Raw genomic sequence first — 11,617 nt, forward strand, 5'->3', positions numbered from 1 at the left:
AAACCTCTAAATGTGTCATTTCAGGGATTTGGTACATGATGCTTTGAATGATGGGAGGTTAAAGTTTAAAGACAAATCCAAACAGCCAATGCAGACTAACACTGACCCTCTCAAAGTACAAGAAGCACAATTGGTGGAGCCTGTCAAAATCATGATGGTCAAAACCCCCATAGATATCAACGAGAAGGTCGAAGAAGTAAGTGTGTTGGATTATACTTAGAAGATTAAAGTGGTGTATCGGAAGGCTGAAGAAGAGTTGATCGATTACCTAAACCACTGCAAGATTAAGGCTTCTGAGGTTATGATATACCATCGTTGCAATATGGTGTTTGATAAGGAAGCCACCAAAGACCTTGAAAGTATAAGGCCTCAATAACTAAAGAAGAATAATTTGAATGACAGGAGGCCACAATTTGCTTTTGATAAGAGAGGAATCCCATACAAAAAATACCAGAAGCCTGCAAACAAGTGGAAAAGTCAAAGGAAAACTTACGTTTCACCTGCTACTGTTCCCTCTGGTGAATGGATTCGACCAGTAGCCAGACCAAATTTTGATCAATAGAAGTGGAAACTAGCCGAAGTTAGTACCAATTCTTCATAGCAAGACAATTCTCAAGTTTCGAAGAACTACTCCTATGGTTCTAGAAATTATTTGGGTAAAAAAGCCCATGACTAGAACTCAATGGAGAAGATATCAAATGAAAAAGAAAGAGACTATGGAGGCTGTAGAGTCCAGTAATAATGGAAAATACCCAACACCAACAGTGGATTGAATGGCAAAGAAACCCATGAGGGAAATAAATTTTCCTCCTTTGCCAACAATAGTTAAACCAAATGGCAATAATCCCTTGCCAAATGAAGACAGCGAGATGATGACATACCATTTTGACTATGGATCAGAGGATGGTTTTAACGTTATCTGTAATTTTGTTTATGATTTGCCTATTGAATTCAATAGAATCAATGAGGTAATGAAAGATGAGGATATTGGACTTGATGAAGAATTAGAAAACCATAAGCCTTTATGTTACTATGTAATGAAAAACAGTTGCATAGATGAAGATAAGGCCATTTTTGAATAACCAAGGTAGGAGAAGGGGCCGGAGAAGGAACAATGGTCACCTGTGGAGTCTGTGCAGAAGTGGTAGTCGTAGTATTCACTACGACCTGAATACTTTGAGCATTTGCAATGTTGTGGAATAACTTCAACTTGCTTACATTTTCCATTATATCTACAAAACACAATCACACATGTAAAAAAAAGCACGAAGACTCCACTCTCACCAATTTTTTTCTCCTTTCCATGTGGCTAACTGCACTCAAAATAGCATGAGTATCAATAAACCTTCTTCTCACCTCGGTAGGGGGCACCTTACTAGGGAAGAACCCTTCCTCATATCCAAGCCCTTGAAACCAAGATTGCATTTCCTCCTTCATTGCTACCTCATTTTAAGAAACTAAATTCGACTTGGTATAATAAGATTGAGAGTCTCAGTTAATTGGGTATTAGATTAGTATTTCAGATACAAAATCTGGCAGAAACGAGGAGAATCGACAAGGAGATGGAAGAAAGAAAGATGGGTCGCGGGTGTGAGTGGCTTCACCAATAATAAATGCCCTAAGAAGTCTCCCTGATTCATAATAAATAAGCCCCTGACTACAGAAATTGTATTAAAAAATATGCCTCAGATGGAAAAGATCAAAGAATAATCTATGAGACGGCTCCTAAGATTTATCCTCGACATACAACTGAAATACCTTATGTATGTCCAGGGCCCCGAATGAATTTGGGAAGGTGTAAATTTTAGATATTTTAAGATAGCTACCTCAAAGCCAGAAAAGGGCAATCGAAACCCTATTTTATAAACAAGCGTTCATAAAACAAGACCACACAGTCGTCAAAAGAACTGCATATCCTCCTTTCTGACTCCATTGGAAGAGATAACCACTACAGGGAATTGCCGAACATATTTTCAACTACATGTATTACAGTCTCAGTGCTCTAAGCCGATGAAATGCCCATCATGCTCTGGCGTAACCAACTAGCCTCAAAGATTTAACTGGGCCAGCACATCGGCGTCACTGGGCTCACAACCACCGACTTTCAGGAAAATCTAAATGTAATCTTTTGCGTGTTCTATCCTTTGCAAATTGGCTTGTATTTCTTCTTCTGTTAAGACACAACACAATTTATCCCTCTGCCAACATTTGATAAATGGGCGTCCAATGAACAAGATGTAGAAGTTTCTTCCTCCAAGGAATTCTCGGATACCCTTTCCAAGTCAGGATCGTTAGATAGGCTTATGATTTGTGGTTCTAGGTGATGACTAATAAGATGAGGGAGATAAGAATCAAGGGATGTCCCTATTATAGAGGCAGATGAAGTTTCAATCGTACTATCACTCATTCTGAATAAAAAATAGGAAATGTCGAAGATAAAAGCTTGAGTTAGAAGGGTACCTGGTTTAGTGGGAGTGATGAAGCAGGATAAGTGGAAGAAAGACGAAATATTTAAGCAAAGTACTTAAATCTCTTTTAGCGATACTCTCGAGAAGAGGGAATGAAGACGTTTTTTGAAAATTAATTGTGAGTTTGAATGCTAAAGGTTGAGAAAACTTCCAAATACTCAGTTCACCCTATTTATAAGCAACGACAGCTGAAGAATTCAGACTAACTATAGAAAGAACTCACAAGATCAACAACTAGATTTCCACTCATGAATACGCGCCAACTCGAGTGCACTATAAACTACGCCATACCCTAGTTGGTCACGTAACCACATGTGTTAAAAAAGGGAGACGATGCGTTTCATTAATGGGACCGCATTTAATGCGCCTGTTCCGCACTACTTTTTTTAAAACAGATTCTAAGCGTTCCACTTCAATTCACATCGGACCATGTTCTAGAGGCCGGCCAACATTACTAAAGACTTCCTCCAGCTCACACAGTGCCCGACAAAGCCTTAGGGGAAGCTAATTTGGACCAGCCAAAAGCCCAAATGATAAAGACCCAATCCACCTCAAATTCACTCTACTTGAACCAAGGTATACAATTAGTTCACATGCTAAGAGCATGTAACAATCTCTGATATCCACTTTTCACTAACTTCTTGAACCTTGAACTAACATGGGCGTTGGAGTGCTAACCATGTAGGCCCACCCTGCATCACCGTAAAGGAGATCAAATCCAGATCATCAGTTTTCCAACTGCATCCATTTCTGATTCTCAGAAGAAACAATAATAGACATGAAAATTTAACATAAATACAACATATCTTTTGTTGATCATAAATGATTGTGTAGAAAAGAAACTCATTCCTATACCTCCTAGATCACCAAGTATTCATCCATTTCTACTTAAGTCCAAAAATTTTAAAATTAGAAAAAAAGGGGTAAAACCCTAAAATCCTAACACTAGACAAGCATAACATTTCATTGATGCACGAACACAAGATAACATTGACTTTCTCTAAAATCGTAAAACCAGTAAACTCTAACATTTCATTGATTCATGAACACAACATTACATTAAAAACCCCAACACCGTAATATACAAAATCCTAACATATCGTTGATGTATGAAAACAGTGTAACACCGAAAACCCAAAAATCGTAATACTAGATGAAAGTTTATTTCTACAAGAGCACCACATAACATTTAAAACCCTAAAATATGAAACAAATAAACTGATACTAACTATATGACAAGGTTCTTCAATAGCGTATGTACCTTCATTTTTGCCTTCCATCGTTGTTTCTTTCACTCGTTTCAACTTTTGATTACACTTTTGACTTCACCTTCAAAGCACCTTCGAGCGTGGTCGCCTTCTTCGCAGTTGCCTTCTTCAAACGTTTGTTTGCTAGGGTTTAGCAAATGAGAACAAAATGAATTGATCATTGAGAATACAATTTTAACTTCACTTAATGTGCATATCAACTTATTTTTCGCCACATCAGCTCCTACATCAACGCCATGTAGCAATTTAATTTGACTTTGACTAACGAATCTAACAGAAAAGACAAACGTGACGCGTTATAAATAGATAAAAGATCAAATTGATTTTTTTAAAAAGAAAATGAACCAAAATAAACTTGAGATATAACTAAGGGATAAAAAGGATACTAAGTCAATCTAATATAAATTTATGTTCATACTTCTCATTTTTCCACCTTTTGTTCACTATGTTTTTTCCACATTATTGTTAAGTGTTAATTATGTTTTTATTTATTTTTTATATAAAATTTTTCAAATTTTATATTTTGCGTGCAATTTTCAGTTCCTATAAAATTGTCCAGCAAACAATTTTCTCTTGTTGTTAAATCTATAATATTTTGTATTTATTTTAGAACATTACGAAAATTTCTTCATGTAAGCTCAATATTTAATGAAGAACATCATAAATATTTATATTTTTTTAACAGTGACATAAATTAAACATTGATTTTGCAAACGCCAAAAGCAATAGAAAAGAGTAACGAAAATTGAAACCAAATACCTAATTAGCTTATGTAAGGAATTAAAAAAGAGATGTGTGGTAGAATCAATGCTGTATATATTATGATGCAGTTTCTTTTTTCTTTCCCACACCATATATCTATAAAATAGATAATGACATATATGCTTTCCATCTATCATGTCACTAGCTCAAACTAAAACAAGTAAAAAGGGTTTGAAGATAGCATTTAATTTTCTAACTAACATGTCATTTTCTTAATCACCAATAGTATCAAATTTTTCTATTATATGGTATACATGTGCAGCTGTCACCTACCTTATACATCAGAAGCAAGTTTTCGACAAATAGAAAAATTCGCAAAAGAGTAAAAAATAAAGCTACTTGAAACTGTTGTTGAGTTAAGAGATGCTCTTTCTTATTTATGCTTTGATGATGTGTATCAAGTAATGCATTTCCTATCTAGCCATGCAAATGGTCCCCTCTCTTACACATGTACCATTTTCCTTTGGTTCATGTCACATATATATATACAAACAAATATTATTTTATACCATAAAAAATAAAATATTTAGAAAAATAGTTTATAATGATTTGTTTGTGAAATATGAAAATCCATTTATCTTATAATGAAGAAATATACTTTATAATGATTTTTTTTTATTTTTAATTTCTAACATATGTATTCAATTCATAAAACAGTTCAGATTCATTTGTTAAATATGAGATTACCATTATAAAGTATATTTCTTCATTTTAAGTCTTTCCATAAAAACTATACGATTAAATATTATCCAAAAATATAAATAGTATATGTTAGTTCAAAAAATAACTTGCTGCTCATAACTTGCTTGGCTGATAACATGTTATTTCAGAAAAAAAAACCTAGAATGATTTGCCTACATAATAAAGAAAAGAAAACTGTTATTTTGTAAAGTAGAAAAGATTTTGTGAAAAAAGAAAGAAAAGGAAACTAGTATAAACAATGAAATTGCTAACATTCAATTAAGCCAACTTAGTTGAAGACATCTTATTGCATAAACTCGAATTTAATCTTTGACATCCCATATATTCATCTTTAAAAGAAGAATATTTAGTCACTAAATTAAGACACAAAAGTATTTTTAAATGTTTATTTAATTATTTATCAATTGCATGTAAATTATGTTTAGGTAACTATATTCAAATTGATGCCATTCTTTTATACCTAAAATAGTTAGTCCAAAGTTATAAAATTGTACCAGTATAGTAATATTTTAAAATAATTAGCTCAAAATATCACTTACCCGACTAAAAGATAATCTTATCTTCTAATCCTTTACGATTTATAGTTTTTTTTATTTATAAAAAAACAACATATTTTTGAATGGACCATACAACCCAAAGCCAAATCATTATAAATCCATTGTAGTTTAAAATGTCTCATCTATCGTTTTAAGCACCTTGAAGAGTGTATGGAACTACCTCGAAATCCCAATCACTTAAATATCTTATATCACAATAAAGTCACTATACCACAAGAAACAAATTGCGATATCGACTCTATTAGGCCACCACTCAAATCACATGAAGCATCTATTGAGTTGAATAAAACGAGTTAAACACCTATCTTGCTTAATCAAATTTACTCTCAAAGAAACTTAACTAAAAAAATTTACAAAGAAAAAACAATAACTTTTAAAGGAGTCCAACTAACTTAAATTAACCAACCTTGAGCTCATATTAGATTTAAGAAGAGCTTATATGCAAAGACAAAAATAAAAAGACCTTTAAACCAAGTCTTTATTAAATATTATTAAAATATTATAAATAAGTGATGAAATTTTCCGCGGCTGTGGCGGTGTCTGTTTAGCAGCCCCGGTTGCGTTTGAACATGCTCTCCTCGATTGCTGACGGGGTCAAGTGGCAGCCGGATCGGGAGGCGGGTTACTCGACAAAAAGTATGGGTACGAGGTTTTGTTCAATTAATTTACGCTCAGTTGATGATCTTGATAACGGTCCTTCATCGGTTGTTCGAGATATTTGGAAAGCTCAAGTTCCTTATAGAATCAAAGCTTTCGGTTGGAGATGTTTGTGGAATAGGCTCCCTTTGAAGGATCATTTCTTCCACAGAGGTATTATTTACTCTTTATCTGATTCTGTGTTCCTTCTGCTCAGCTGAGGTCGAATCAGTTGCCCATATTTTTTTTGAAATGTTCTTTTGTTAAATTGATTTGGAGGGACATTTTTATGTGGTGTGGTTTTTCTTTTGAGGTTGATCGTTTATTTTGGTTATCCTTGAAGAATTGGTTTGTCGAAGGTAGGAAATTAGGGTCTCAAAAGGCAAGGCGTGTTCTATTTGGCTGACGGTGGTGTGGAGCATTTGGCGTATTAGGAGCAAAATTATTTTTAATGATTGTAATTTTTCTGTTTCCGACATAGGGTGGGAGATTAAGTTGTTTGTTTGGAAATGGTTTTAGATTGAAAATATTTCTACTACAAAGTGTACCTTTTACGAGTTTTGCAAAGAACATTTGTTGTTTATTCGCTAAGTTTTAGTTGGTAGGTTGTCCCGAGCTTTGTTCCTCAGTCTTTATAAGCGGATTAGAGTATCCCTAATACTCTCTTTATATATCTCTTGCTTATAAAATAATAGATAAATTAATAACTTCATAAGATTTCACTCTTGACTACAAAAACCTAAAAATCATTTATAATATGGTCACAAGAGCGATCACGCGATCATAGACACTCAATTTAAAACGGTGTGTATTAATTTTAAAAAAAATTATAAATAATTCATCCAACAAATTTTTTTTATCACATTAATAAATTTTCATAGCAACTATAAACTAATTTTCATTTTATTTACAAATTTATTCATATCACTAATTTTTATTAATATTATAGTATAAATTATTCAAGTAACCTAAAGAAAAAACCATTTAAAAGCATGCATAGAAATAGAGAGAAAAAACATGTAAGAGTCCCCCACTACCTTTGTATCTTAGCTCAAAAGCTATTAATGATCTTTTGTAATATATATACAAAAACACTCACTATCCTTCTCTATCTCTAAACTGCATGGCTTGGCGTGACAATATTCAATTTGCATCTCAATCTCAATATAGGGACCACTTTTTTTTTCTTCTTCTTTTTAATATCTTATTCTTAATATTCTATTACTTATACAAAACAAATATTAAAAGTTAAAAAAAAGATAAATTTCAATAGAAATAAAAAAATAAATTAAACACTATTTTTCTTCTTCTTTCCCTTCAACTCCTCTATATATAATAGTGCCTCTTCCTAATCTCTTCTTCATCCATCCAAATTCCAAACCCTAGATATATAAAACCTTTCCCTTCAAGTCTCAAATTTCACATCATCATCATCACAATAAACAAGCTTTTGGAATTTGTTGTTGTTGTTGTTTAATTTCCATCATTCACCACAACAAGTTGAAGCTGCCAGCATGATCTTAACTTGCCTCCTTTTTTAGGGGAAAGATCAGATCATGTGGCAGTTTCACCTAGTTGTTGGCTGCATGTTCATACCTTTCTTTTCTTTTTTCTCTTTCTCTTATAATTTTCATGCCCTAACTAATTGATTCATGTTTTTATGCTTTGTTTCTTATTTTTTTTTCTTCTGTAAAGTAGATGAAGAAATTGAACAATTTGTAAAGTAGATGAAGAAATTGAATAGATTTCTGAACAGTGCAATGCATTCATGAACAAGATCTAACTTTATCAGTGTTTCTTTTTCTTGGTGTTTGTGAAATTATAGGGTTTTTTTTCTTCCAATCAAGGCTCTTTTCAGCTTTCCTCTTTTTGTTCAAAGATCTAAAATCAATTTTGTTATAAGCTTAATTGATGAATCTGTTGATTACTGAGGAGGAATTGAAGCTGAAAATGGGACAAAAAAACTATTCCATTGATGAAGTCATTGTAGATTCCCAATATCTCAATGTACTTAATTTCCTCATATATCTATCTTGCTAGTGTATATATATGACTACTGCAGCTTTTTCAATTTGGACCATTCCTTTATGCATCATGAGACAATCATGTACCTTTGTGTACATATAATCTGTTGCACTAACATTCATTTTTCTTAGAAGAATCTCATATGGATAATCAATTGATGTCATCATCATCATGATGATGTTATATGCAGGTTTCTGACAACAAATACTAGCACTTGAACCACCATATCTTCATAATCAATATATCATACATCATTGGTATCGATTTCGCTTTCTTTAGTTTAGTTTGTCCTTTTATCGAATGTATCTGGTCTATATTTTAAACCTTACATTTGATTTTTCGGATCTTATATTTCATTTCGATTTGAGTATAGTCTATTAGCGCGGTTTGATTTTTCCGATTTATTACGAGTTTCTGGTGTTACAATAAATCTCAATCTGATACTAGTAACTAGTACTAGAGTCATGCATTAATGTTAACAAACATATTATGAGAAATCATTATGAATTAATGAAACCTAACATGAATTTAAATCTCTTTATTGGTCAACAAATTAAATAAACAGTTCACATCTTTATTGATCAGCTAGAGTTCTGGTCTATCTTTAATTTTAGTTGTGTATTAAAATTTATAGGTCTTGATATCTAATGAACTATTGAGACCCTGAAAGGTTAAAATCCAGATCACAAAAAAGTAGCTTATAGGTTTTGTATATATAAAAACAATTCCTTGTTAGCAAAAAAAAAATGTTTAAGGATTTTAACATTAGGATTCTGATTTTCTTTAGTGTTCTTAGTTCTTTATTTTGCAAAAAAATTCTGAATTCTCTTTCTTCCTTTTCTTGTATTTTTGATGGTGAATAAGATGCTTTCTATTATAGAACAAAAGTTTGTTAAGCAATTTTCTCCTTATGTGTTCTTTTTTAGTTCTCATTGGTTTTATAACACTTATTGTGTCTTTATGAAGAGAGAGGGAGAGATTTAATATTTTGCATTCAAAATAAAGTTTTGATCATCATTAAACTAATCAACCATCACATTAAACCATCTTTAATTTAAAGTTAAGATATTAATTACATGAAGTCATATAAATTGTTAAATAACCTAGAATTATTCTCTCACTTAACTCATGTTTAACTCACATGATGACTTAACCATAATTGTGCATCATAATAAAAGTTACCAAGTCGTCATATAAACTTAAATTGAGCTCATCTTTGAAATTATATAAATTATCCATCAATTTGATTTCTTCTTTGTATCATAAACAATTCAACTCAAACAATTTTAAATGATACTATAATTTGTGGCTTTCATGGCTTAAGACACAAAAAATCTTAACAAACATTCATACATATTCATACATAGTGGTCATTCTTTCAACATGGCCAGCAAATGTCTAGAATGGTGGTAAATATTTGGTTAACAAATCTCTTAGATTGATTTTAAGAAAGGGATATAAAAATAAGAAAAAAAAAGTTGAGAGATTAGAAAAAAACACACCGACTTTTATTTTGGTTCATCTCAAAACCACGAGAGAAGAGGATAAGGAGTAATTTTTAGAAAAATTTGTGTATTTTAAAATGAACAGATGGCTTTTTTTTATAGTAAAAGATTTCGATAAATTCGAAAACTTTGAAAAGACCTATTCCTGTCCATAGTTGGTTAGGTTAGGACTATAATTAATTATGACCTAACATGTAAGAATTTTTTTGCTGAATTAGAAGCATAATCAATTACTAGCTATTCATAATCGATTATTGAAATTTTGTTGACTCATAATTGATTACAAACCAAATTTTGCTTTATACAAACTTCCTAATCGATTATACTTCATTTTACAAAAGTTTGGAAATTTTCAAAGTGATATTTAGAAGAAGATGAAAAAGATGAAGATTTTAAAAATCTTTTTAGGATTAATAGTGATTTATCCCCCCGCCATATAGGTGAGATTCGGGCTACCCCCTATAATTTTTTTTTTTGGATTATCCCCTTAAAATATGAAAAGTTCTATGTTTTTGCCCTCTATGTCCCCTGTAAAATTGTTTTTTTGATTTACCCCCTGGTTTTTCACAGTTTTTTACACGTTTAGGGGGTACCCTAAAATTAAAGGGGGTAATAAAAAAAATTATAAGGGGGTTATCCGAAGCTCGCCTATATGGCAATGGGGTAATGTATGATTATTCCATCTTTTTATGAGTGTGTGATATGATTTTAGTACTTGGAGAGTCAAACACTTAATTTATATAAAAGATTCTAGAAAGATAAGAAACTTGAACATAATATCAAATGGCAGACTTTTAGCAGATAAGTTCGTTTTTTTTTTTATGTTTGTTCTTTTACAATTGATTCTTTTAAGTTATTCATCAAAAACTTATTGATTTTTCTTTTAAGTTAATATTTATTCAATCTTTAATGATATTTATGATATCTTACTTTGACCTCATTTGTTATCACTAAAACTATTAATCATGTAAGCATATAGAACGATAAGTCCATATATTTGCTTCTTTAATTTACACATCATTTTTTTCATGTAGTAAGAAACCTTTTCGGTTAAGGCATACACTTGTGTTTATTGAAGAGTAATTCAATATTCAGAAGAGGTTGTTAATCAGAAGCAGATGTTTCTGATGTTCTGATGTGGGCTGATCTTCTGATTGTTACTCAGAAGATGTTGTTGACCAGAAGATGTTATCTTCTGGGTCCCATTAGCTTAGCTGTTTAGTAGTAAGGGTACTTTAGTATTTTTGTAGTATTGTACTGTTTGTACTCTAAACTTGTTCACTAAGTTTAGTCTGTTAGGGCTTAGGTGGCAAATTTTCTTTTCTTATAAATAGCCTTGTAGTAGCTATCATTTATTAACAACGCAAATAGAATACAACATTTATTCTCTCATCTCTTTTGCGCCGTTATTCTCTTTGTCACCATCTTTATTCATTGTGCACCAACAATTGGTATCTAGAGCTCCGGTTCCAAACACAGGGAAACACGAGTGAACGTGAGTTTGTGTGACTGTGTGATTGATTTTGTTTCTGGGAAACAAAGTTGTGTTGAATCACATTTTTTCTTGATTGTTTGTGGGTTGGGAAACACTGTGTGAGTGTGAGTGAAATCTGTTTTTTGTCTGCACAAGTTTAAAGATGAGTGGAAGCAACTTGAATACCAAACTTCCAGTTCTTGATGGTAAAAACTGGAAT

The sequence above is a fragment of the Vicia villosa genome, unplaced genomic scaffold, assembly GCF_029867415.1.
Source record: "Vicia villosa cultivar HV-30 ecotype Madison, WI unplaced genomic scaffold, Vvil1.0 ctg.000799F_1_1, whole genome shotgun sequence".
In the NCBI taxonomy this organism is placed as follows: Eukaryota; Viridiplantae; Streptophyta; class Magnoliopsida; order Fabales; family Fabaceae; genus Vicia; species Vicia villosa.